Here is a 25,254-nt window from a genome sequence, read left to right as displayed (position 1 = left end):
TTAATGTGAGAATAAACTGCCATTTATTTCCATAGAGCTTTCTTCATTGTACTCTGGAGAGAAGTTGGATGAAGAATGCCTTCTATAAAATCATATCAAACTCCTCCTCAGTTTTCATAGACCCCATTAAAATTAACTGAAAGTTATGGAACAAACATTAAGAGAGTGATTTGCTCTTCCTGAGGGAATCCCGACTGTCACCAGCTCCTGTCAGAAATTCTGGTGTGTTCTAGTTACAGTCACCAGCCATAACATGGTTAATTGCCTGAATAATTTTCCCAGGTACCCTGTAAAATAGATCCACAAAGGCTGGTATTTCATCACCAAGTCATCCTTTATTTACACATGGAGGATCCTTGACAGGTCCAACTTCGTCAGAGCCAGCTCTCAGAGTGAACAGAATCTCTGACACTTCTGTTTATTTATTATTTTATTAAACAGCACAGTTTACAAACAATTAACATTAACAGCTGTATATAGAGAAACAACAGTTTACAAGGGAGAGGAGCAGCAAAGCCAAACCCCAGACCCCACTGTCCAACCAATTTTCAGGGAAATGAGGACAAATCCTACTTTCAGTCATCACAAAACAGTAACAAAAACGTACAAGACAGTTCAATTAGATTAGATTTCCTACAGTATTGAAACAGGCCCTTCGGCCCAACAAGTCCACACTGGCCCTCTGAAGAGTAACCCACTCACCCATTCCCTTACCCTATATTCACTCCTATGGGCAATTTAGCATGGCCAATTCACCTGACCGACACATCTTTAGATTGTGGGAGGAAACTAGAGCACTGGGAGGAAACCCACGCAGACACAGGGAGAACGTGCAAACTCCACACAGACAGTCGCCAAGGCAGGAATTGAACCCAGGTCCCTTCAGGAGTGGACCAAACCCCTGCGAGTTATCTGCACCTTCATAATATATTGTGTTCCTGTGAGTGGGCCTGGTTCTCTATGGATGGGCCAGATCTCTGCGGAGACTGAACACTTGTGTGTGTGTGTGTTGTGAGGTGTGCGTTTGCTGCCTTCAGGAGTGGACTCTGCCCTTGATTGTGGACTCTATTTTTGGCAATGGACTCTGCAGTTTGGAGTGGATGCCCCCCCCCAGCAACCTAGCAAGCCACCTGTCCATCCCACCTTCTGGCCACTCTAAGGTTGCCTGCCCCTACACCCCTTCCAGCTCTCAGTCCGCCCATACCCCTTCAGGCCACCTCTAGGACAGCCTGTCCTGTTTTCCCAGTCCCCCCAGAACGACAGTGATCAGGACAGTCTACCCACCTTCGGGGTTCCCTAACCGCCCTTCGCATCTTCCAGCCACCTCTAGGCAGTCCACTCCGGTACCTGCCCGGAGTGACAGCGCTGAGGACTACCTACCCACCTTCTGGCTCTCGGTCTGCCCCTACGTACCATCAGAGTTTCGTCCACCCTGATGCACCATCTGGCCTGTGGACTATCCTGACACACCTGCCAGCCGGCCGTAAGACAACCTGTCCCTTCCCTGGATGACAGTGGGCAGGGCAGCCCACAAGCCTTCCGGATTCTGTCCTGCCCCTATGCACCTTCTGGCTCTCTGTCACTCTGACACACATTCGGACCACCTCTAGGACAGCCCATCCACTCCAAACTGCAGAGTCCATTGCCAAAAATAGAGTCCACAATCAAGGGCAGAGTCCACTCCTGAAGGCAGCAAACGCACACCTCACAACACACACACACACAGGTGTTCAGTCTCCGCAGAGATCTGGCCCATCCATAGAGAACCAGGCCCACTCACAGGAACACAATATATTATGAAGGTGCAGATAACTCGCAGGGGTTTGGTCCACTCCTGAAGGCAGAGTCCACTCCTGAACTCCACATCACAGCGAATGCTAACCTAGCAGCACTCACACAGGTGTTCAGTCTTCACAAAGGCCTAGTCCACCGACAAAGAAACAGCTCATCTGGAAAGATGTATTTCCTCACAAGGGCTCAGTCCAAACACCAAAAAAAGTGAAAACACATACAAAAAACAAAGAAAGCCAGAGTGCAAGAGCTAAGCCCTGACAGAAAAAAAATCAACATAGTCCTTCTCTCAAAATAAACAGCCAGGAAAACAGCAGTTCCCTAATGAGAACTGAGTTACACTTGAAACATAGTGACTGTTTAAATCAGCCAGTTTAAAAGTCAGACCTCAATAAAAGGGAATGCCAGTTAACAAACTGGCGATAAGGTTCAGTCCAGTTCAGGAATCAGATTTTCTCCAAAACCAAACAGGCACCAACAGGGGCAGTACACACTGGATGTGGGCAACCAGCTCAGAGTCAGTCCCCTCCCTGACACAAAATGGCGAGTCCTGGACACTGATCCAGCTCCTTCAGAGATAGCTCTCAGGGTGACCTGAACCTCTGACACTCATGTTTCTTTGTTTTATTTTGTTAAACAGTTCAAATACAGTTAACAATAAAGAGAAGGCAGCTGTTCACAGAAAAAGCCACCATATACAGGGGAAAAGGCAGCAAAGCCAAACCCCAAATCTCACCATTCAGCCAGTTTTCAGGGAGATGAGGACAAACCTCAAATCCCACTTCCATTCATTACAAAGATAACAGCAACAAACACAGGCAAGACAGTACAACCAAGCGAGAAACAGTACATAGAACACAGACCCTATATAAAAAAAAACACCTGACACCCATCCGCACCACATACTGATCAGACCGCAGTCCTATTCATTTCTGCCAGCCAGGGCTTCCTGATTGGATAACGTTAACAACCCCAATCAGGGAACTCATTCTATGAATCTACCTGGCTGATCTCATAACAATTACTATACCCTGGTTCACCATTGAAGCCAAAATGTATCCAACCCTTTGACTATATGTTCAAAATGGGTGGCAAGGTCGCTCAGTGGTCAGCACTGCTGCCTCACAAAGCCAGGGACCAGGGTTGAATTCTTGGGCAGCTGTCTGTGTGGACTTTGCATGTTCTTCCCGTATCTGCCTGGGATTCCTCTAGGTGCTCTAGTTTCTTCCCACAGTCCAAGGTTTAGGTGGATTGGCCATGCTAAATTGATCATAGTGTTCAGGGATGTGAAGGCTAGGTGGATTACCAAGGGAATTGCATGGTTATAGGGATAGAATGAATCTGGGTGGGATGCTTTTTGGATAGTTGATGTGGACTCGATGGGCAATTTCCACATTGTAGGGATTCTATGATTCTATGAAAAGAGAAGTTCAGTTTACTTGTGGGTGAATCCTGATTTAGAGCTTCCATAATTGGGAAAGACCATAAGAAGGAGGAACATAATTAGACCATTCAGGTTGAGTCTGCTCTCCATATCGACCCAGAGTCCTCAATTGCTCCTCATATAACCAACCCTTTATCGCAGGATCATTCTGGAAAACCTCTAATGACAGCACATCCTTCCTTAAATATGGGGCCCAAAACTGTTCACAAAATTCCGAACGCAGTCTGATCAGAGCCTCATATAGCCTTGGCAATACATTTCTGCTCTTGTATTTTCACTCTTTTGAAATGCTCACATTGCATTTATCTTCTGAACAGCCATCTGAGTCTGCATGTTAACCTTAAAAGAAACCTGAATGAGGACTCCTAAGTACTTTTGTGCTTCAGACTTCTGAAATCTTTCTCCATTTAGAAAATAGTCTACATCTCTATTCTTTTGACCAAAGTTCATAACCTCACATTTTTCTACATTGTATTGTGTCTGTCACCTCTTTGTGTACTCTTCTAGCCTGTACAAGACTTCCTGCAGCCTCCTGACATCCTCCACCTATCTTTGTGTCTTCTGTAAACTTAGCAACAATGCCCTCATTTCCTCTGTCCAGATTGTTATTGTATAACATGATTTGTTGTGGTTCGAACACTGACCCCTGTAGAACTCCACTAGTCACCAGCTGTCATTTTGAAAAAGACCCCTTTATCCCGACTCTATGCCTTCTGCCAGTCAGCCAATCCTCAATCCATCCATCTAGCCAAATGCCTTCGGGAAATCTAAGTAAGTCACATCCACTGGCTTTCCATTGTCTAACTTACTCATTACTTCCTCAATGAATTCTAACAGGCTTGGCAGGCATGCCCTCTCCTTGAGAAAGCCATGCTGACTCAGTCCTATTTTGTCATGCACTTCCAATTTCATCCTTAATAATGGACCTGAAATTCCTACAATGACTGACGTCAGATTAGCTCATAGTTTGCTTTTATCTCTCTCACTTATTAAACAAGGATGCTACCTTAGCCATTTTGGGACCTTCTCTGACTTTAGTGATTCCTGAAAGATTACCATCTCCTAAGCTATCTCCTTCAGAACTTTGGGATACAATGGTTTGGGTGAACTATCCAACTTCAGACCCTTCAGCCTCCCTAGCATCTTTTCTTCAGTGATGGCCACGATATCCATCTCAGCCCTTGATTTGCTTGAAGTTCAAGTATGCTCCTGTCTTCCACATAAAGGCTGCTGCAAAGTACCTATTGAGTTCCTCTCCCATTTCTTTATTTCCCATTACTAATTATTCAAGCTCATTTTCCAGTGATCTGACGCCCAATCTTGCCTCTCTCATCTTTTATACATCTAAAAAATACTCTTGCAATCTTTCTTTTAAATTACCAGCTTACCCTAGTTTTTCATCTTTTCCTCATTTATTGCCTTTTCAGTTATCTTTTGCTGGTTCTTAAAGACTCCCCAATCCTCTGACTTCCCTCAAATCTTTACCACATTGTATGCTTAGCTTTTGCTTTTATGCTAACCCTGACTTCCCTTTTCAGCCATGGTTGTCTTGTCCTCCCATAAGTATGTTTTTCTTCCTTGGGATGAGTTTCTGCTGTGCCTCCCTAATTACCTCCAGAAGCTGTTGCACTGTCTTCTATGCTAGGATTTTCTTCCAATCAACTCTTGCAAGCTCCACCCTCATGTCTTTGTAGTTATCTTTACTCAACTGTAATACTGTGACGTCTGATTCCAGCTGCTCCCTTTCAAACTGCAGTGTGAATTCGATCATAATATAATCACTGCATCCTAGATGTTCTTTCACCTTCAACCCTCTAATCAAGTCTACCCCAATACACATCATCTGCTTCCTAGTGGTCTCTACCACAAGCTGTTCTATAAAAACGATCTTGTAGGCATTCCACAAATTCCTTTTTTCTTGGGATTTGCTACCAACCTAATTTTCCCAGTTACCAATATAATGAAGACCCCTGCAATTATTGTGATAGAGACTTCCTTACATGCCTTTTTTATCTTCTGATTTATTTGCTTCCCCAGATCCTGATTACTGCTAGGGGACCTGACCATAACACCCACCACGGTCTTTTTCCTTTTGTGGTTCTTGAGCTCTATCCACACAGATTCTACGCAACCAGTTCTATGTCGCTTCTTGCGATTGATTTAACTTAGTTTCTTACTAACAAGGCAACCCCATCCCCTTTGCCCATCTGTCCGTCCTTTGAAAAGAATGTGAATGTCTGGATATTTAGTTCCCAGCATTGATTGGCTTGCAGCCACATCTCTGTGATACCCATAACATAATACCTGCCAATTTTATTCTGTGCTACAAGCTCATTTACCTGGCTTTGATTACTGATTTCATTTAAGTACAATATCCTCAGTCCTACATTGATTGCCCGCTTCTCTTAGTTGCCTGAAGTTAGATTTGTAAGCCTTTCCATCCTCACTGTTCTTTTATTTGTTCTGGGAACTTTAATAACCTCTGCTGAGTCCTCCCACCCTTTTAACCTTTTCCATGCAATAGAATCCATTCCACCACTATTTAGGTCAGGAGGGAGTTTTCAGAAAACTTGATGAAAGCAATCCTACATTGTACAACAAATTATTCAATATTATATTACCTGAGAAGCACTGAGCTTAGGTGTAAATATTAACTTATGCTGATAAAAGGACCTACAGTCATGACACAAGTAATATTCCACACGTGTACTGAAACAGATTTTTTTTGTGTTATTCATTAATTTTCCCTTCAGCATAACAAAAAAAACCAAGCAGAGGAAATGAGCTCCATTTCACCTAGAGCACAAAGCAAAATATATTACTTTAGAAAATAATACAAGGATTTTTATTTTAAATATTTCATTAATCAACACTGGGGCTTTTAAAGCCTCATAGTTCCCATAATAGAATTCTAATATAGAAGCAGCAGGAGAACATTAAGCAGAGTTTATGGACAATTTAACAATGTAAAGATGGAATTTCTATTTTATTTTCATATGGATTTGAGTCCCTAGCAGGGGGTGAGGTTAGAACTTCCCAACATTTTATATATTCTGCAACAAGAGCAAAACAAATTGAAGCCGAGGTTAAATGCAAAAGTCTAGCACTGTTCAATGGTGAACCAGGGCAGTTCTGCCTCTGTGAACATGGTGCTATTTTCTATTTTAAATTTAAACCAGTTTTTAAGTTATAAAAACAAAAACTCTCATGTTTATAATGTAATAATGTCATAATATATCCCACAGGCTATTAGTAAACATCATTTGACATTGGGAGAAAGTGAGGACTGCAGATGCTGGAGTCAGAGTCGATAAATGTGGTTCTGGAAAAGCACAGCGGGTCAGGCAGCATCTGAGGAGCAGGTGAAAGCTTATGCCTGAAATGTCGACTCTCCTGCACCTCAGATGCTGCCTGACCTGCTGTGCTTTTCCAGTGCTACACTTTTCGACTCAGTTAATGTTGGGTGACACAATTTGATATTAGAACAGGTGACCCAAAAAAGACACTAACGTGAACCAAATAATGGATTTGTGAAGAAATTTCACATTCATTGGATCTGATTGGAAGATGAATATTTGCAGGAACAGGGAAGACCATACAGTCCAATAAGGCCTTGTGTGTTTTGACCTTTTCACCCACCTTACCTCTTCATAAATTTATATTTGTCTTTCCACATATTTAAATCATTAGTTCAACAGCATTTTCTGCTATTTTAATTCATAGCTTCATCACTCTTTGCATGTCAAAATGTTCCATTTGACTTGCATCTTTTGTCATATATTTTAAATTTACGACCAACAATTCCTATTGTTTGAATCCTTTCCCAGCGTGAACGATTTGCCTGCTTTTCGTTTGTCAATATCGATCATACAATGATGGGATCAAGCTCCACTCTAAACACTTGAGTTCACAATCTAGATTGACGCTTGTCACAGCATTGAGGAAGTGTTTTCAGGAGGCACTGTCATTGAAATTGATGTTAAATCAATGTCTGTCTTCTCAGCTGGATGTAAAAGATGCTGAGACATTTTTTTCAAAGTATAGCTATAGTATTCTATCCAGGGCCATGGCTAACTACTATAACGAAAACAAAGAAACTGGATTTATCTCGTGTGATTTTTGTTAGTGCTTGTTATACATACATAAGCTGTCATACTTGCTAAACTACAATAATGGTTGTAAAGTACTTTGGGATTTCCTGATATCATACTTCTCCCTCGAGGCAGATTTTGCTGTCCTTCCCTACATGTAAACACAACAGAGTCTCTTTTGATAATAAATATGAGCTACATTGGAATATCTTTCTAAGTTACTCACAAAAAAAACTTGATCATGCTGCCTCATCCTGTCCATTCATTTGTCACTTCCTGTCCTCCATTGAAGTAACTTGCTGGCTCATTCCATTCTGTAAGTTCTTTTAAGGAGTACATTATCTGCCCTCACATCTAGGCAACATCTGCTTCAAAAGAATCTGTATTCATACATGGACCAAAGAATTGTTCTCTTTTCCATCTGTTCATAAAATAATGACATCTTGATTCAGATTCAAATTTGTTTTGAAAGACAGATCAGGTTCTACACGCTGTTGAAAACTTTCAAAGACGCTGGGTTAAAACAGAAATACTGGAGAAACTCAGCAAATCTGGCATCTACAACAGAGAGAAAGAAAGTAAACATTTTGAGTTTGATATGACATTTTCAAAAGACAAAAACTACTGAGTTTCTACAGCATTCTTTTTATCTCAGACCTCCAGCATCTAAAATATTTTACTTCTATTCCAAAGACTTTGCTTTGTTTTGGTGTATGTCTTGCCTTACTGGGAGAGGGCAGAGGTAAATGACAATTCAAAGCTATGTGACTCAGTGCATGATGCTGATTCAACAATATCTGTCATGTGCCAGAATCCAAATCTAAATGCTTACATAAGATCCACGTTTGAAATAATCTAACTGGGTTGGTGGTACAAAGATCTGGCTCTTTGATTTCCACACACTAAGCTATGGGTTTTCTGTTATCATTGTTGTGGACTTTAGAAGAGCTTGTGTCTTTGGTAAGGGCGAGAGAGTGTGCTGGAGTGTTAACTGTTTGGGTGGATTAGAAACGGCCAATAAATAGTTACAAATTAATTTTAGCATTTTGATGTCTGTGGGAATTTCAAACTATTTTATTAGTCTAGTAATTTATATCTGACAGAGGATTACTAAATGATATAAACAGGAAAAAATATCATCATAAAGCAAAGGCTATTAGGAAAATTTGTCTTAAATTGACTTTCTGCCCTTTTCCTCACTGGAATCCAAATAGTCACCTCCAATGTAATTCTGTACCTTCCCACCCAATCTTTGTGACAATTCTCAACACAACCTTCGATATATGGGCAATCAGACAATTTATATGAAAGGCAGAATCATGGAATGCTTTGGTTCCTTTCTATTGATGATGTTTATTGAGATACTTTGGCTGGAAAATAAAAATCTTTACAGAGCTTAATAAATATTTAAGTTATTTTTTTCCCATGCTTTTGATTAATTTCATAAGTATTACATCTATTTGAGTTGTTTTTCCAGCTCTGATCAGATTTAATTTTGTTTTTATCACAGTCTCCATTATTTCTGATCCAATAAAATCAATGTGAAAAGTAATCTTTTCTTTGAATCAAATTGTTCAGTGTTTTCGTTTTTTCATATGTCCTTTAAATATTTCTTTTGGTATTTTTCTTATTTCATCAGGGTTTCTTAAGAAAATAAATCCATTGCTGTTCTTTTCAATCTTTTAGTTTGAGTGCCGCCAATCACTTTTCTTTTGCATACATAGATGATTGAATGCTGTTTAGAATTTGGACAGGAATTATTTGATTTGTAGATTTTTTTATAAAACATTAGATTGGGTTGACTGCATTAACCCCTTACCAGTTCTGAAAGACAATAAATTTCACCCTATAAAGACCTAAATGATGGGGACTATGGTGAGAAATGTAGCTGAATTATGTGAGAAGTCAGCAAGTCCTATCTTGATGTTGGGAATAATTCGCTGCAAACTTTTAACTAACTTCTGGACATCAAGGTGAGATCATTGTTTGTTAATGACTTTACTAATGGCACATCTGACCTCATTAATATGCAACTTTCTATCTTTTCATACACTGCTCGCAAACTAGATGCTGAGAACACTTGACATGGAAGTAAAAGCAGGTACATAGCAACTTGAGCTTGCCGCTAACTGTGAAGAACCTTGATGTTGGTCACCCTACAACAACATCTCAGGCATGCTCCATGAGCACCAGCCATATGCACCCCATGTCCACAGAAACTGGCATCTGGCATGTGCCTACTTCTAGGAACCCTTATGATACATCTCTGATCCACTTACAGTTTACTTCTACACTTTCAGTTCTGCACCTTGGGGTTCATCAACAACTATCATTGTAAGGCTACAGCAAATGCATTTTGTGCTCAGGGACATGCCCTCAGCCCATGGACTCGATCAGGATGCATCTCTGGATAGTTTGCATGTTCTGTAGTGCTCGCTCGTTACAGGCTTACCTGGATGCTCACAGGATCCCAGCCTTGAATTACATTGCCTTGTCTGTTTGTGCCTGTCCCTTAGCCAGAGAAATAAGGCTCATAAGGTCATCTGTATTGCCTTGTCGTTTACTGCAGTCACGAAACAATGAAACTGTCATGGTTATCAACAGTCAAATCAATGGAGATAGCCTTCAGTCGGGGATCCCAGTGCAGCAATTCAAGGGCAACCTTCAATACAAGTCCAAGGACTTGGAAGCAGTTAGTCTCTCAGAATGATCAGAGTCAGGGTCCTCTTCTCAAGAGGGGTGAGAAAGTGAATGCCGGGCAGCCCACCTCCTGACTTGACTATTCATGCCTCTTGGAGTAAGAGGGAGGAAGGGATTAGGGAGATGAGAGTATTCAGCATGGTTGTTACTTTTGGTGCAGATGGCAAGATGTCCCAGGTGGCAGTGCAAAGGAAAGTTAGGGTTGTTGGAATCAGGTGTTGGATTGGGCACTGTGGGCAAAACTGAATGGCAGAGCATGAGCAGCCTCAGTGAGAGTTGGTTTGGTAGCAGGCATAGAGTGTGAGGTATCGAAGTGAAGATAGTGGCACTTATTGACCTTCTTCCTACATTGTTGTGCATTCTTCCAGATAACTGAGACTGCACTGACCCTGTTAGCAACCTTGGAGCAGACTGGCATGGTGTGGTATTGTCACCTCCTCTAGTCCTGGGTGAAGAGAACATCCTATTTGTGCCCCACCTCGTCCAGCAGAACCTCTATCCTGTCCGCGAAGCGAGGTGCTAATTTTCACTTCTCTGCCAGATCCAGGGAAATGTCAGAAACCATACAGGGCAGCTTCAGATTAAATGAGCTTATCAGGGTGCACAACAAACTTTTAAAAGATGGTGCCAAAGACGCCAATCCATTCCAGTATATCCTGGCAGTGGTTGCAGCAAGTGGTAAAATGGGATTATGGTCAGACGCGAGGGGTGTCATGGGGCAGGGTAGTTATTTAATGAAGTGCGTTTGGTGAGATGTATTGAGAGACCTCACTTGCCCTTACAGTAAGAAGCCTTTCAAAAGCTCAATAAAATAATATTTAGCCAAAAAACACAAGATTCAGCCCACAGATACTAGGGGAAAATCATATCATAACTTAGATTTATAGATGACAAAGAACTTGTAACAATTGAGCACAGAAAAAGGATTCCAGGAACTAATAGTTAGACTGGTAACAGCAGGCATGATTTCTGAAATGAAAGTCAATAATGGCAAAGTGATACATATCTGAAAGTCTTGTAGAGGGGAATAAAGTAGATTAGGTGCAATATTTCAAGTATTTAGGAACTATATCCACAGATGGAAGATATGCCAAAATAAAAGATAACAATGGAGAGGCTATATGTAATAAGATGAGACAATTGTTAATCAGAAAGCTGAGTGAATATCTGAAATGGTCATTTGTAGAAAGCTTAATAACGCATACTGTTTTGGATGGATGATGATCTTTGACTTATAGAAAGAGATCAATTTGCTAGATAATTTTGAAATATGGGTTTACAAGAGAATGGAAAGGATTAGTTAGATTGAGAGAGTAGTAAATAATAAGGTCCTTAGGAGATTGAATGAAGAAAGAAATTTGCTGAACATAATTTCAAAGAGGCCGAAACTGAGCATTGCATATCTTAAGAGGAAACAGACTAGGGAAAAACAAAACATAATGGAGGGAAGTTAAAACAACACCAGGTTATAGTCCAACGGGTTTATTTGGAAGCACTAGCTTTCAGTGCTCTGCTCCTTCATCAGGTAGCTATGAAAGCTAGTGCTTCCAAATAAACCGTTGGACTATAACCTGGTGTTGTGTGATTTCTAACTTTGTACACCCCAATCCAACACCGGCATCTCCAAATCATAGTGGAGGGAAGATTTCAAGGAAAAAAAAGAGGATGAAGAAAGAAAAGAATACCAATGTTGGATGGATAGAGAATTGAAAGAAGTTATGGGTAAATGAAAAGAGATGCACCAGAATAGAAAGATATGGAAGGATTAATATGATCCAAAGATTTGCTTTTTGAGCAGAACATTAATAACGTTGTTGTGAGAAAGATGAAAGAAAAGGTTAGAACTCAGAATCTAGAACAGTGCAGCACAATATAGGCCCTTTAGCTCACGATGTTATGCCAAGCATTTATCTAAATCTTAATCAACTTAACCTATACACCCCTCACTTTACTGCCATCCATATACTTGTCCAGCAGTCGCTTAAATGTCCCTAATGTCTTTGACTCAACTACCACAGCTGGCAGTGTATTCCACGTACCCACCACTCTCTGCATAAAGAATCTACCTCTGACATCTCCCCTTTCCCTTCCTCCAAACACCTTAAAATTATAATCCCTCGTGACAGCCATTTCTGCCCTCAGGAAAAGTCTCTGGTTATCTACTCTATCTATGCCTCTCATCATCATGTACACCTCTATCAAGTCACCTCTCTTCCTTCTTCCCTCCTGTGTGAAAAGCCCTAGCTTACTCAACCCCTCTTCAAAAGGCAGGCCCTCCAATCCAGGCAGCATCCTGGTAACTCTCTTATGCGTCCTCTCTAAAGCATCTACATCCTTCCTATAATGAGGCGAACAGAACTGGACACAGTATTTCAAGTGTAGTCCAGCTAGGGTTTTATAAAGCTGCAGCAAAACCTTCCGGTTGTTAATTCATTCTTCCCGGTTAATGGATGCCAAGAAACTGTATACTTTCTTAACAATCCTATTGACTTGCATAGCAACTTTGAGGGATCTATGTACAAGGACCTCAAGATCCTACTGTTCCTCCACACTGCCACAATCCCACTGTCTTTAACCCTATATTCAGCATTCAAATTCGACCTTCCAAAATGAATCACTTTGCACTTATCCAGGATGAATCCATCTGCTACTTCTTGGCCCAACTCTGCATCCTGCCAATATCTTATTGTAGCCTGCAATAGCCCTTGACACTATTAACAACACCACTGACCTTTGTGTCAACAGCAAACTTACAAATCCACCCTTCCAATTCTTCATCCAAGCCATTTATAAAAAAAACTGCAAAGAGCTAAGGCCCAAGAACAGATCCCTGCAGGACACAACTGGTCACCAACCGCCAGGTGGAATACTTTTCATCCACTACCACTCACTGTCTTCTTTCGGCTAGTCAATTCTGTATCCAGACAGCCAAATTTCCCTGCATCCCATACCACCTAATTTTCTGAATGAGTGTACCTTGAGGAAGCTTATCAAATGCCTTACTGAAATCCATGTACATCACATCCACTGCTCGACCTTCATCAACATGTCTCATCACATCCTCAAAGAACTCAATAAGGCTTTTGAGACATCAACTGCCCCTCACAAAGCCATGCTGACTTTCTTTGATCAACTATGTTTTTCCAAATAGTCATAACTCCTTCTCTCAGAATCCTTTCCAGTACCTTGCTTACCACAAATGTAAGATTGATTGGTCTATAGTTCTCAAGGATTTCCCTATTCCCTTTCTTGAACAGAGGAACAACATTCATCTCACTCCAATCAGCCGGTACTAGTCTCATGGAGAGTGAGGATGCAAAATCATCACCAGAGGCCCAGCAATCTCCTTCCTTGCTTCCCCTAGTGATTGAATATATCTGGTTTGGCCCTGTGGACTTGTCTATCTTGATGCTTCCCAGAATTTCTAGCACATCCACTTCCTTAACATCAATCTGTTTAAGCCTATTAACCTGGTCCAAGGTGTTCTCACTATCAACAAGGTCCCTCTCTCTAATGAATACTGAAGCAAAAAAAACTCATTTAGGGCCTCCACTACCTCTTCAGACTCCAGGCACAAGTTCCCTCCACTATCCTGACCAGCCCTACCCTCTTGCTGATTATTCTCTTACTCCTCACATATGTGCAGAACGCTTTTAGGTTTTCTCTAATCCTTTCTGCCAAGGCTTTTTCGTGTCCCCTCTTGACTCTCCTTTGTCCATTTTTGAGTTCTGTCCTAGCTACCCTGTAATCCTCTAAAGCTACGCCAGATCCTTGCTTCCTCAACCTCAAGTAAGCTTCCTTCTTCCTTTTGACAAGAAGGTCATCTGCTCTTATCATCCAAGACTCCTTCACCTTGCCTGTCTCAGTGAGAGAAAGTTATCTAACACTCGCAACAAGTGCGCCTTAAACAGCCTCCGCATTTCTGTTGCGCATTTCCCTTAGAACAATTGTTCCTAATTCTACCCCACAGCTCCTGTCTAATAGCAGTATAACTTCCCCTCCCCCAATTAAATACCTTCCCATACTGTCTGTTCCTATCCCTCTCCATGGCTATGGTAAAGGTGAGGCAGTTGTGGTCACTGTTACCAGAATGCTCTCCCACCGAGAGATCTGACACCTGGCCTGGCTCGTTGCTTAGCACCAAATCCAGTATGGGCAATATGGCCTCCCCCACTCGGCCTATCTACATATTGAGTCAGGAATCCTTCCTGGACACCTGACAAAATCGGCTCCATCCAGACCATCTGCACTAAGGAGGTTCCAATCAATATTGGGGAAGTTGAAGTCACCCATAACAACAATTCTGTTACATCTGCACCTTTCCAACATCTACTGTCCAATCTGTTCTTCCATCTCTCTGCTGCTGTTGGAGGGGTCAATAGTAAACACCCAAAATAGTGACTGCTCCTTTCCTGTTACTGACTTCCACCTATACTGACTCAGTAGACAAACCCTCCTCAACCATATTTTCTGGAGCCGAGATGCACTCTCTAATTAACAATGCTATTCTCCCTCCTCTTTTATCCCTCTCCCTGTACTTTTTAAAAGATCTAAATCCTCGATCATCTAGCAACCATTCCTGCCCCTGTGAAATCCACGTCTCCATTACGGCCACAACATCATAGTTCCAAGTACTGATCCATGCTCTAAGTTCATCACTCTTATTCCTGACACTCCTTGCATTGAAACAGACACACTTTAACCCATCCCTTTGTCCTATCAACTGTGTATCCTTCCTGATAGACTCTCTGCATTCTATTTCTGCCTGTTTAACATCTGCCCTCTCCTCTGATCTGTAGACCTGGTTCTAACTCTGAGATGTTAATGCCCAGTGTCCAACATGGAGGTCCTTTGGAGGTAGCAGTGAGTTGAATCTGGCAGATATCCATTCTGGCTTTCTTGTTTGGCGAGTTTGGAAAGGTTGGAATCTGAATATTAATGAGGTGTAACATTAACTCATTGTTTAACAGGAGTTAATCCAATAATTTGACATCTTGCCACTGCCATGCAGGAAACTCTATGCCACAAGTACATAGTGTAAAAGAAGGAGAGAGGTGACCTCAGTGTTGGGATGGGTCTTGCCATACTTGCTGCCTGATTCTGCCATACATTTTGCATTAACCTGCATTGCTCAGACCCCTGTGAGATTCCACCCCTACATTTTAAAGACAGGGCTGAGGATTTGGTCATTAGTTGTGCTTCTCAAGCAAGTTGTCCTTTAGGATGGCTTGGGTTAATTCTGCCATCATTTCCTTGGATTTTGTGTGCTGTACATTGAACCCTAATACGTTGATACTGCATTACAACTGCATAAATCTACAATGAAAAAATCTATCAGATTCTTTGAAATAAGCATTCATTTGATTTCATTAAACTGTTCAGTCTCATGAAAAAGTGTTTTTTTTTACCTAAAAAGATGCAAGATGGAACTAGGCAATCCTTCTGCCTGGAGACAGCAACACGATTTTCTCATTTACAAAAGCATATGCAGGGAAGGGGCAGTGTCATTAGGTGTAGTGTGATTCTGGGCTTTAATGATGAAAAATAATGCTAATAGCTGATGAATCAGAGATGTTTTGCAACTGTCCTCAATGTAGAGAATACAAATAACATGTCAGAAATAATTGTGAATTAGAAGGTGACAGGGAGTAATGACTCTGAAACAATCACAATCACCAGGGAAACAGTACTGAGAAAATTATTGGAACAAAATTCTGGGAAATGGAATCCATCCAAGGGTGTTAAAAGTAGTGGCTGCTGAGAAAGTAGATGCATTAGTTTTTTTAAATTTCCAACTTAAATTCTGAAAGGTTCCAGATGGGAAAGTAGAAAATATATTCCTGTATCCAACAAAGGTAGAAAACAGGAAACTTTAGGTCTGATAGCCTAATATCTGTCATAAGGGTAATGCTAGAATCTATTACTAAGACAGTTTTAGCACAGCACTTAAAAAAAATCAATGCGACCGGGCAGAATCATCATGGTATTTGGATGGGAAATCCTATTAGGCTGATTGGTTCTTCGAGGAAATAAAGCAACGTTGATAAATGGGAGTTGGTGGACATACTGTACTTAGCTTTCCAGAAAGCATTTTAAGAAGTGCCACATCAAAAGTTATAACATAACATTAAGAGTTCATGGTGTAGAGGGTTACGTATTAGCATTGACTGAGGATTGTTTGTCTAATAGGAAGCAGAAGATGGACCATTTTCAAGTTGGTAGGCATGTAACAAGTGGTCTACCACAAGGATTAATGTTGAGACGTCAATCATTTACAATTGTATCAGTAGCTTGGATGAAGGGGCTGAATGCATTCTTGTTAAATATGCTGATGATACAAAGAAAGGTAGGAAAGTAAGTTGTCAAAAGGATATAAAGAGTCTGCAAAGGTGCATAATAGGGTAACTGAGTGGGCAAAAGTTTGGCAGAAAAAATAAAATATTGGAAAATGTAAACTTGCCCACTTCAGAAAAATAGAAAAGCTGCATATTATTTAAGTATCTAATGATTGCAGAACTCTATAAGGCAGAGTGACGCACGTACTCTGGTGTAATTTAGAAGAAAGGTTCAGAAACATAGGCTTTGTTACACCAACTGGATTGCAATGATTCAAAAAGGCATCTCGCTACCACCTTCTCAAGCGCAATTAGGATAGGCATTAAATGCTTGCCCAGGCAATGAAATCAATGTACTCTGATCTACTTTTTAAAAAAAAATTGCATGAAACGCATAAAGCTTTCATGCAGGTACAGGAAGTGATTAGTAAGGCAAATGAAATGTCATTTATTGCAAGGGAAATGCAATGTAAATACAGGCCTGTTTTGCTACAGTTGTATAAATTATTCCTAAAACTGGTTTTAGGATTTTTGAGTACAATTTTGGTCTCCTTATTTAGGAAATAATGTAAAAGCATTAGAAGCAGTTCAGTTAAGATTCACGTAAATGATACCTGGAATGGGGAGAATATTTTATTCAGGCTGGGCCTGTATCCATCAGAGTTTAAAAGAATGAAATGTAATCTTATTGAGACATATAAGATCCTGAGGAGACTTGACAAGTATGGATGCCAAAAGGATATTTAACCTTGTGGAAGAGACTAAAACTAGGGAACACTGTCCAAAAATCAGATAGAGTCAGAGAGTCATAGAGTTTTACAGCACAGACACAGGCCCTTTGGCCCAAACTGATCCATGCCTAACAAACTATCCACCTATGCTAACCACATCTCGCTGCACTTGGCCCATATACTTCTAAACCTTTCCTATCCATGTATTTTTCCAAATGCCCTTTAGATGTTATTAAATGACCCACCTCAATCACTTTCACTTGCAGCTCATTGCATATGCGTACTACCCTCCGAATAAAAGGTTGCCCCTCAGGTTCCCTTTTATTCTTTCCCCTCTAACCCTAAAGTGATGCCCTCTAGTCCCCAATTCCCCAACCCTGGGAAAAAGACTGAGTGCATTCACCCTATCCATGTCTCTCATGATCTTATACACGTCTATAATGTCCCCCTCTGTCTCCTACACTCTAAAAAAAAAAGTCCCAGCTTGTCCAACCTCTCCCTGTGACTCAGACCATGAGTCCAGGCGACAACTTTGTAAATTTCTTCTGCATTCTTTCCAGTTTAATAACATCCTTCCTTTATTAAGATGGCTAAAACTGAACACGATACCCCAAGTGCAGCCTCACCAATGTCCTTTACAACTGCAACATAACTTCCCAACCTTTGTACTCAGTGCCCTGACTGATGAAGGCCAGTGTGCCAAAAACCTTCTTCACTGGCCTGTTTGCCTGTGACTCCACTGTCAGAGAACTGTGTACCTGAACTCCAAAAGTCCCTCTGTTTCACTACATGCCGAAAGGCCCTGCCATTCATCATGGAACTCCTACCTTGATTTGACTTTCCAAAATGCAAGACCTCACACTTATCTATATTAAACACCATTTTCCATTTCTCGGTCCACTTCCCAAGCTGATCAAGATCATGCTGCAACTTATGTTAACCTTCCTCACCAGCTATGACACCACCTATTTTAAAAGGTAAAAACAATGACTGCAGATGCTGGAAACCAGATTCTGGATTAGTGGTGCTGGAAGAGCACAGCAGTTCAGGCAGCATCCGAGGAGCAGTAAAATCGACGTTTCGGGCAAAAGCCCTTTATTCTGATGAAGGGCTTTTGCCCAAAACGTCGATTTTACTGCTCCTCGGATGCTGCCTGAACTGCTGTGCTCTTCCAGCACCACTAATCCAGAACCACCTATTTCAATGTTATCAGTAACCTGACTAAACTTACTTCTCTAGCCTCTTGCAGTGTTCTTGGATATACTGTATCTGGCCAGAACCAGGAGATTTATCCACCTTCATACGTCCAAAGCCTCTTCTACTGTGGATGTCTCCTGAACTATGGATGTCTCCCATTTAAAACTGAGATGAGGAGGTTTGTGTTTTTTCTATTAGAGCATTAAGAGTCTTTGCATAGTGAAGGGACCATTAAATATTTTCAAAGGCAGAACATTCATGACCAAAAAGAAAGTCAATGTTTATCAGGAATCACTGGGACTGTATATTTAAGGTTACAATCAGATCAGCCATGCCTTTTTAAAATTCATTTATGAGATGTAGGCATCACTAGCATTTTTGCCCATCCCGAGTTGCCCTTGAGAACCTTTTTGAACAGCAGCAGTCCATTTGGTGTCAGTAAACCCACAATGCAATTAAGGAAGGACTTCCAGGATTTTCATCCAGAAAGAATAGTGATATATTTCCAAATCAGAATGTTGAGTGACTTGGAGGAGAACGTGCACATGGTGGCGTTCCCATGTATCTGCTGCCCTTGTCTCTTTAGACAGTAGTGGTCATAACTTTGGAAGCTGCTGTCTATGGAGGCACGGAGAATTTCTGCTTTGCATCTTTTCGGCAGCATACTCTGCTAATACTGAGCATCGGTGGGGGAAGGAGTGGATGTTTGTGGATGTGCCAACCACATGATTGCTACTTCCTGGATAGTGTCTTGCTTCTTGAGTTGTCAAGCTTCTTATTGGATCTCGACTCATCCAGGCAAGTGGGGAGTATTCCATTACACGCCTGACTTGTGCCTTGTCAATGGTGAACAGGCTTTAGAGAGCATTTACACACATACCATCCTGGCTAGTCATGAACAAATCCTAAGTATGAATAATTTTAAGAACGCTTTCATGAACCAAGATGTCCTGAAGAAATTTACCACAAATAAAATCCTATTGAATAGTGGTCACTATTGTAATGTAGGATACATGGCAACGAGTTTATATGCTGAAAATGTGTTGCTGGAAAAGCGCAGCAGGTCAGGCAGCATCCAGGGAACAGGAGAATCGATGTTTCGGGCATAAGCCCTGAAGAAGGGCTTATGCCCGAAACGTCGATTCTCCTGTTTCCTGAAGAAGGGCTTATGCCCGAAACGTCGATTCTCCTGTACCCTGGATGCTGCCTGACCTGCTGCGCTTTTCCAGCAACACATTTTCAGCTCTGATCTCCAGCATCTGCAGACCTCACTTTCTCTTCAACGAGTTTATATGACCAAGTTATCTGTCTTAGTATTGTCATTTGAGAGATGCATTAGCTAAAAATTCTTCTGCCCTTCTTTGAAACGGTGCATGGGATTTTTCATGTTCTGTGTTTTGGTGTCTAAAATGTGTGTTCAAGTCTCTAGAATGGGATTTGAACTCATGACATTCTGACTTAGAGATGATAATACTGTGACTGAGGCACAGCTGATACTTGAGAACTGTTGGGACATGAAATGCTATACTGGAATAGCGATGAAAAAGGAATCCACAATAGCTTTTTAAAAGGGAAATGGATTAAAATCTGGAAATGAGAAATGGAAAAGGTAGTGTAGAAATAGTAGGGGAATGGACCTAATATCCTATAATGCATCAGCTCAGGTGCAGTGGGCTGACCAGCCTCCTCATGTGTTGTTAATCCAATCACTCTGATTCTTTGACAGTGTTCTAGTGCATGGATGTAAGGAAGTTTCCTTTAAACATTTTAGCAATGTCATTAAATTATTTATTTAAAATTTTAGACTGTATTAAATTGTAGTGCACTATAAAAAGTGAATCAAGTCATTCACTGCAGACTCTGGATTATCCTTATGAGGCAAATATTTATGAGGATAAATTAAAATAGAGAAACAATCCTAACTGCTTCATCCAGCTAAGCTTCATTCAGCCTTACAAGCTCATCTGATCTCTCTCAAGACAGTGATTTATAGTCATTGTGTTCATACATGGGTACAGCCTTGGTCATCACCATTGTAACAAAGACTTATTGACAGACTTGCCAAGCATCAGTTACATAGAGGCACAGTTATGCAAATCATTCTCTTGTGTTGCTGTCACTTGACTGGCACCAATTGTTCCTCAGCTCAGAGCAATGCCAGCTGCTTTGAATAGCTGGAACTTGGCATCTGTGCATGGCAAATTAACCATAGTCTGTCTGAATGTGTTCAAAATACACTGGAAACAGAACAGTTTGGTGAGAAACACTATCTCTTGCCTTGCAGAATGACTTCTAGAATATGTCCAAAAGTTATATAGTACAGTACGATGTATAGATTATAAAATTAGCTAACTACAATAGAGATTTACAGCTGAGAGAATTACTCTATGTTTTGCTAAATCAACATTGTGCATTTTGTGAGGGGAATATTGTAAGTTTAATTCTCAAATAGAAAGAGGCAAGAAACTACATTACCATCGGACTTTTCACTACCTTAGGTAATCTAAGAAATATGTTTATCGTGAAAATATTTTTGGAAAATTATTTTCCAATGTTTGAAGGAACATTCCAATTAATTTATTCTCAGTCTATAATCAGCAAAGTGACAGTGATTTGATTATTGGTAATTCCATTCTCCCAGTAGGAAGTATGGAAAACAGCACCATTGGAAGTGCTGGACAGATTAAAATCAGCATTGTGAAAGGTGCTAGAATTGGAGGAGTTTAGAGATTTGGGAAGGTTCTAGGGATCATAATGGATGCAATGATATGGAAAGGTAAGTGCATGGAGAGATTTGAAAACAAGCATTAGAATTTTAGACATTGAAGCAGCAGTAGCCAAAAAGGCCACAAGCTCAGTGGCATAGGGGAATGTGACTTGGTGTAGGTTAGATAGGCAAAAATGAGGACTGCAGATGCTGGAAACCAGAGTTTAGATCAGAGTGGTGCTGGAAAAGCACAGCAGGTCAGGCAGCATTCAAGGAACAGGAAAATCAACTTTTCGGGCAAAAACCCTTCTTCGGGAATGGTCAGGTTACAGGCAGCAAATATTTAAATGAGTGCACGTTAATGGAGTGTGGATAATTGGAGGCCATCAAGACATTGTTACTTCCAGGTTGGAATATTCTGAAGAGTTGGATGAGGGTTTTAACAGTAGATGAGCTGGCGATGGGGTAAATCTCAGCTTTGTCATAAAGGTAGAAATTGGTGGACTTGGCCATAAAGTGAATATATTATTAAAAGTCAGTCTAGGGATCAAATAGAACACCATGGTTATGAAATAACTCATTCAACTTCTGATAGTGACCAAGGAGATGCATAGAACTGGTGGTTAGGGAATGGACCTATACCAGGGACAAAAGATAATTGTTTTTATCTTCCCAATACTTCATTGGATGAAATTTCTGATAGGATATTTGGCAAGCAACAGATCAAAACACAGAGGGAGTAGTTGAGAATATAACTAGGTGTGATCAGCATATCTATTGGAATTAATATAGTTTTGGCTAACGTACCTGAGGGATAGAATGTACACAATAATCATCAGGAGGTCAAGGATAACCTACTGAGGATCTTAAAAGGTTAAGGTGTAAGAGTAAGAGAAGTTAGTGGACAGTTACCAGACCTACAAGACATAACATGCTGCAGGTTAGCTTAGTTGAATTTGACTTTCATCCTTCAGTGAGTTCATTAGTGGGCACTGCTTGGACTTTAGGAAAAAGCATGGAAAAGGCCTAATAAATCCTCAGATTGGGGTAAATTGACACAATTGAACGAGGAGGGTTTGGTCAGCTTAGGGGTGCAATGGGTGGTGGGTTTCGGAGAACAGTCAAGTGGAAAGGAAAGAGGTGCTACATTTAGGTTTGCTCCTAATGGGTGAAAAGTGCCCCAAATGGATGAAGGGCATCTTCATTCATTACAAAGACATGTGATGTACAGCATGGAAACAGACCCTTCGGTCCAACTTGTCCTTGCCGACCAGATATCCCAACCCAATCTAGTCCCACCTGCCAGCACCTGGCCCAAATCCCTCCAAACCCTTCCTATTCATATACCCATCTAGATGCCTTTTAAATGTTGCAATTGTACCAGCCTCCACCACTTCCCCTGGCAGCTCATTCCAGACACGTGCTACCCTTTGCATGAAAAAGTTGCCCCATAGGCCTCTTTTATATTTTTCCGCTCTCACCTTAAACCCATGCCTACTAGTTCTGGACTCCCACATCCCAGAGAAAGGACTTTGTCTATATACCCTATCCATGCCCCTCATGATTTTATAAACATCTATCAGGTCACCCCTCAGCCTCCGATGCTCCAGGGAAAACAGCCCCAGCCTATTCAACCTCTCCCTATAGCTCAAATCCTCCACATTCTCCCTGTATCCCTTAATTCCTTGCAAGATTAAGAATTTATCCATCTCTGCCTTGAAGACATTTAACCTCCCAGCCTCCATTGCTCTCTGTGGCAACGAATTCCACAATATATGCCACCCTCTCCCACTGATTGAAGAGTGTTGAAACTCAGGTAGGAAAGATATGTATGGGTGTGGGAGAAAAGAAAATATACAAGGATTGTTCAAAAGGAAAATTAAGGTAGAGATGGACCCACAGTTTGTAAGGACAGATGGTTCAATAGACAATAGACAATAGGTGCAGGAGTAGGACATTCTGCCCTTCGAGTCTGCACCGCCATTCAATATGATCATGGCTGATCATTCTTAATCAGTATCCTCTTCCTGCCTTATCTCCATAACCCTTGATTCCACTATCTTTGAGAGCTCTATCCAACTCTTTCTTAAATGAATCCAGAGACTGGGCCTCCACTGCCCTCTGGGGCAGAGCATTCCACACAGCCACCACTCTCTGGATGAAGAAGTTTCTCCTCATCTCTGTCCTAAATGGTCTACCCCATGTTTTTAAGCTGTGTCCTCTGGTTCTGCACTCACCCATCAGCGGAAGCATGTTTCCTGCTGCCAGAGTGTCCAATCCTTTCATAATCTTACATGTCTCAATCAGATCCCCTCTCAGTCTTCTAAACTGAAGGGTATACAAGCCCAGTCGCTTCAGTCTTTCAGTGTAAGGTAATCCCGCTATTCCAGGAATTGACCTCGTGAACCTACGCTGCACTCCCTCAATAGCCAGAATGTCCTTCCTCAAATTTGGAGACCAGAACTGCACACAGTACTCCAGGTGTGGTCTCACCAGGGCCCTGTACAGCTGCAGAAGCACCTTTTTGCTTCTATACTCAATTCCTCTTGTTATGAAGGCCAGCATGCTATTAGCCTTCTTCACTACCTACTGTACCTGCATGCTTGCCTTCATTCAGGAATGAGGAAAGTTTGTCCAGCAGGCTAAGATAAAAGGTAGGGAGGAGGGACTTGGGGGAGGGGCGTCGGAAATGTGATAGGTGGAAAGAGGTCAAGGTGAGGGTGATAGGTCAGACTGGGGTGGGGGCGGAGAGGTCAGGAAGAAGATTGCAGGTTAGGAAGGCGGTGCTGAATTCCTAACCGCCTTCCTAACCTGCAATCTTCTTCCTGTCCTCTCCGCCCCCACCCCAGTCTGACCTATTACCCTCACCTTGACCTCTTTCCACCTATCACATTTCCGACGCCCCTCCCCCAAGTCCCTCCTCCCTACCTTTTATCTTAGCCTGCTGGACAAACTTTCCTCATTCCTGAAGAAGGGCTTATGCCCGAAACGTCGATTCTCCTGTTCCTTGGATGCTGCCTGACCTGCTGCGCTTTTCCAGCAACACATTTTCAGCTCTGATCTCCAGCATCTGCAGACCTCACTTTCTCCTGCTTGCCTTCATTGACTGGTGTACAAGAACACCCAGATCTCTCTGTACTGCCCCTTTACCTAAATTGATTCCATTGAGTTAGTAATCTGCCTTCCTGTTCTTGCCACCAAAGTGGATACCCATACATTTATCCACATTAAACTGCATCTGCCATGCATCTGCCCACTCACCTAACTTGTCCAGGTCACCCTGTAATCTCCTAACATCCTCATCACATTTCACCCTGCCACCCAGCTTTGTATCATCAGCAAATTTGCTAATGTTATTGCTGATACCATCTTCTATATCGTTAACATATATTGTAAAAAGCTGTGGTCCCAGCACTGATCCCTGCGGTACCCCACTGGTCACTGCCTGCCATTCCGAAATGGAGCCATTTATCAGGGTGGGTTTTTTGAGAAGTGGGACAATCATGGCAAATTTAATAAAGACAATTACAGTGTTTGAGGAAAGGAAACCATTGATAAGATTAGCTATAGAAAGGAGAAAGTGAGGACTGCAGATACTGGAGATCAGAGTCAAAAAGTGTGCCGGTGGAAAAGCACAGCAGGTTGGGCAGCATCCGAGCAGCATGAGAGTTGACATTTCCGGCTTAAACCCTACATCAGGAATGTTCGATGTAGGGGTTGGTGGGGGGGGGGGCGGAGAGGGGGGTGGTAAGGGGGCTGAGAGATAAATGGGGGAGCTGGTCTGGGCAGAAGGTACATGCAGGTGGGGAATGATGGTGTTAGATCAGAGCAGCGGGTGGGGCAGGTAGGTGGGAAGATGGACAATTCAAGATGGTGGTGCCAAGTTAGAGCTTTGGATCTGGGATGAGGTGGGTGGAGGGGAGATGAAGAAACTGGTGAAATTGACGTTGATACCGAGTGGTTGGAGGGTCTCGCGGCAGAAGATGAGGTGTTCTTCCTCCAGGCATCAGTTGTATATAGGAGCTAGGAAGGGAAGGTAGGTGGTCAGCAGTTTGATGAGAAAGGGATCAAGGGAGTAGGAGGTATATCAAATAGATAGTCTGAACTCAAAAAGGGCAATAGATAACTGGAGAAAAATGCAAGTTCAAAGAAAAGTTACAGTAAGCATTTAGTGGATGTTTGCTAATGCGTTTGGGAGCCTGGGTGGTGATAGGGGCTGCAGAAAGCAGTGAGGATTGCTGAACAGATAATTTAACTC

Source organism: Chiloscyllium plagiosum, unplaced genomic scaffold, assembly GCF_037043375.1.
Source record: "Chiloscyllium plagiosum isolate Xiang-an unplaced genomic scaffold, Cpla_swu_hap1 HiC_scaffold_37, whole genome shotgun sequence".
In the NCBI taxonomy this organism is placed as follows: domain Eukaryota; kingdom Metazoa; phylum Chordata; class Chondrichthyes; order Orectolobiformes; family Hemiscylliidae; genus Chiloscyllium; species Chiloscyllium plagiosum.
Note: the sequence above shows the minus strand (reverse complement) of the source record.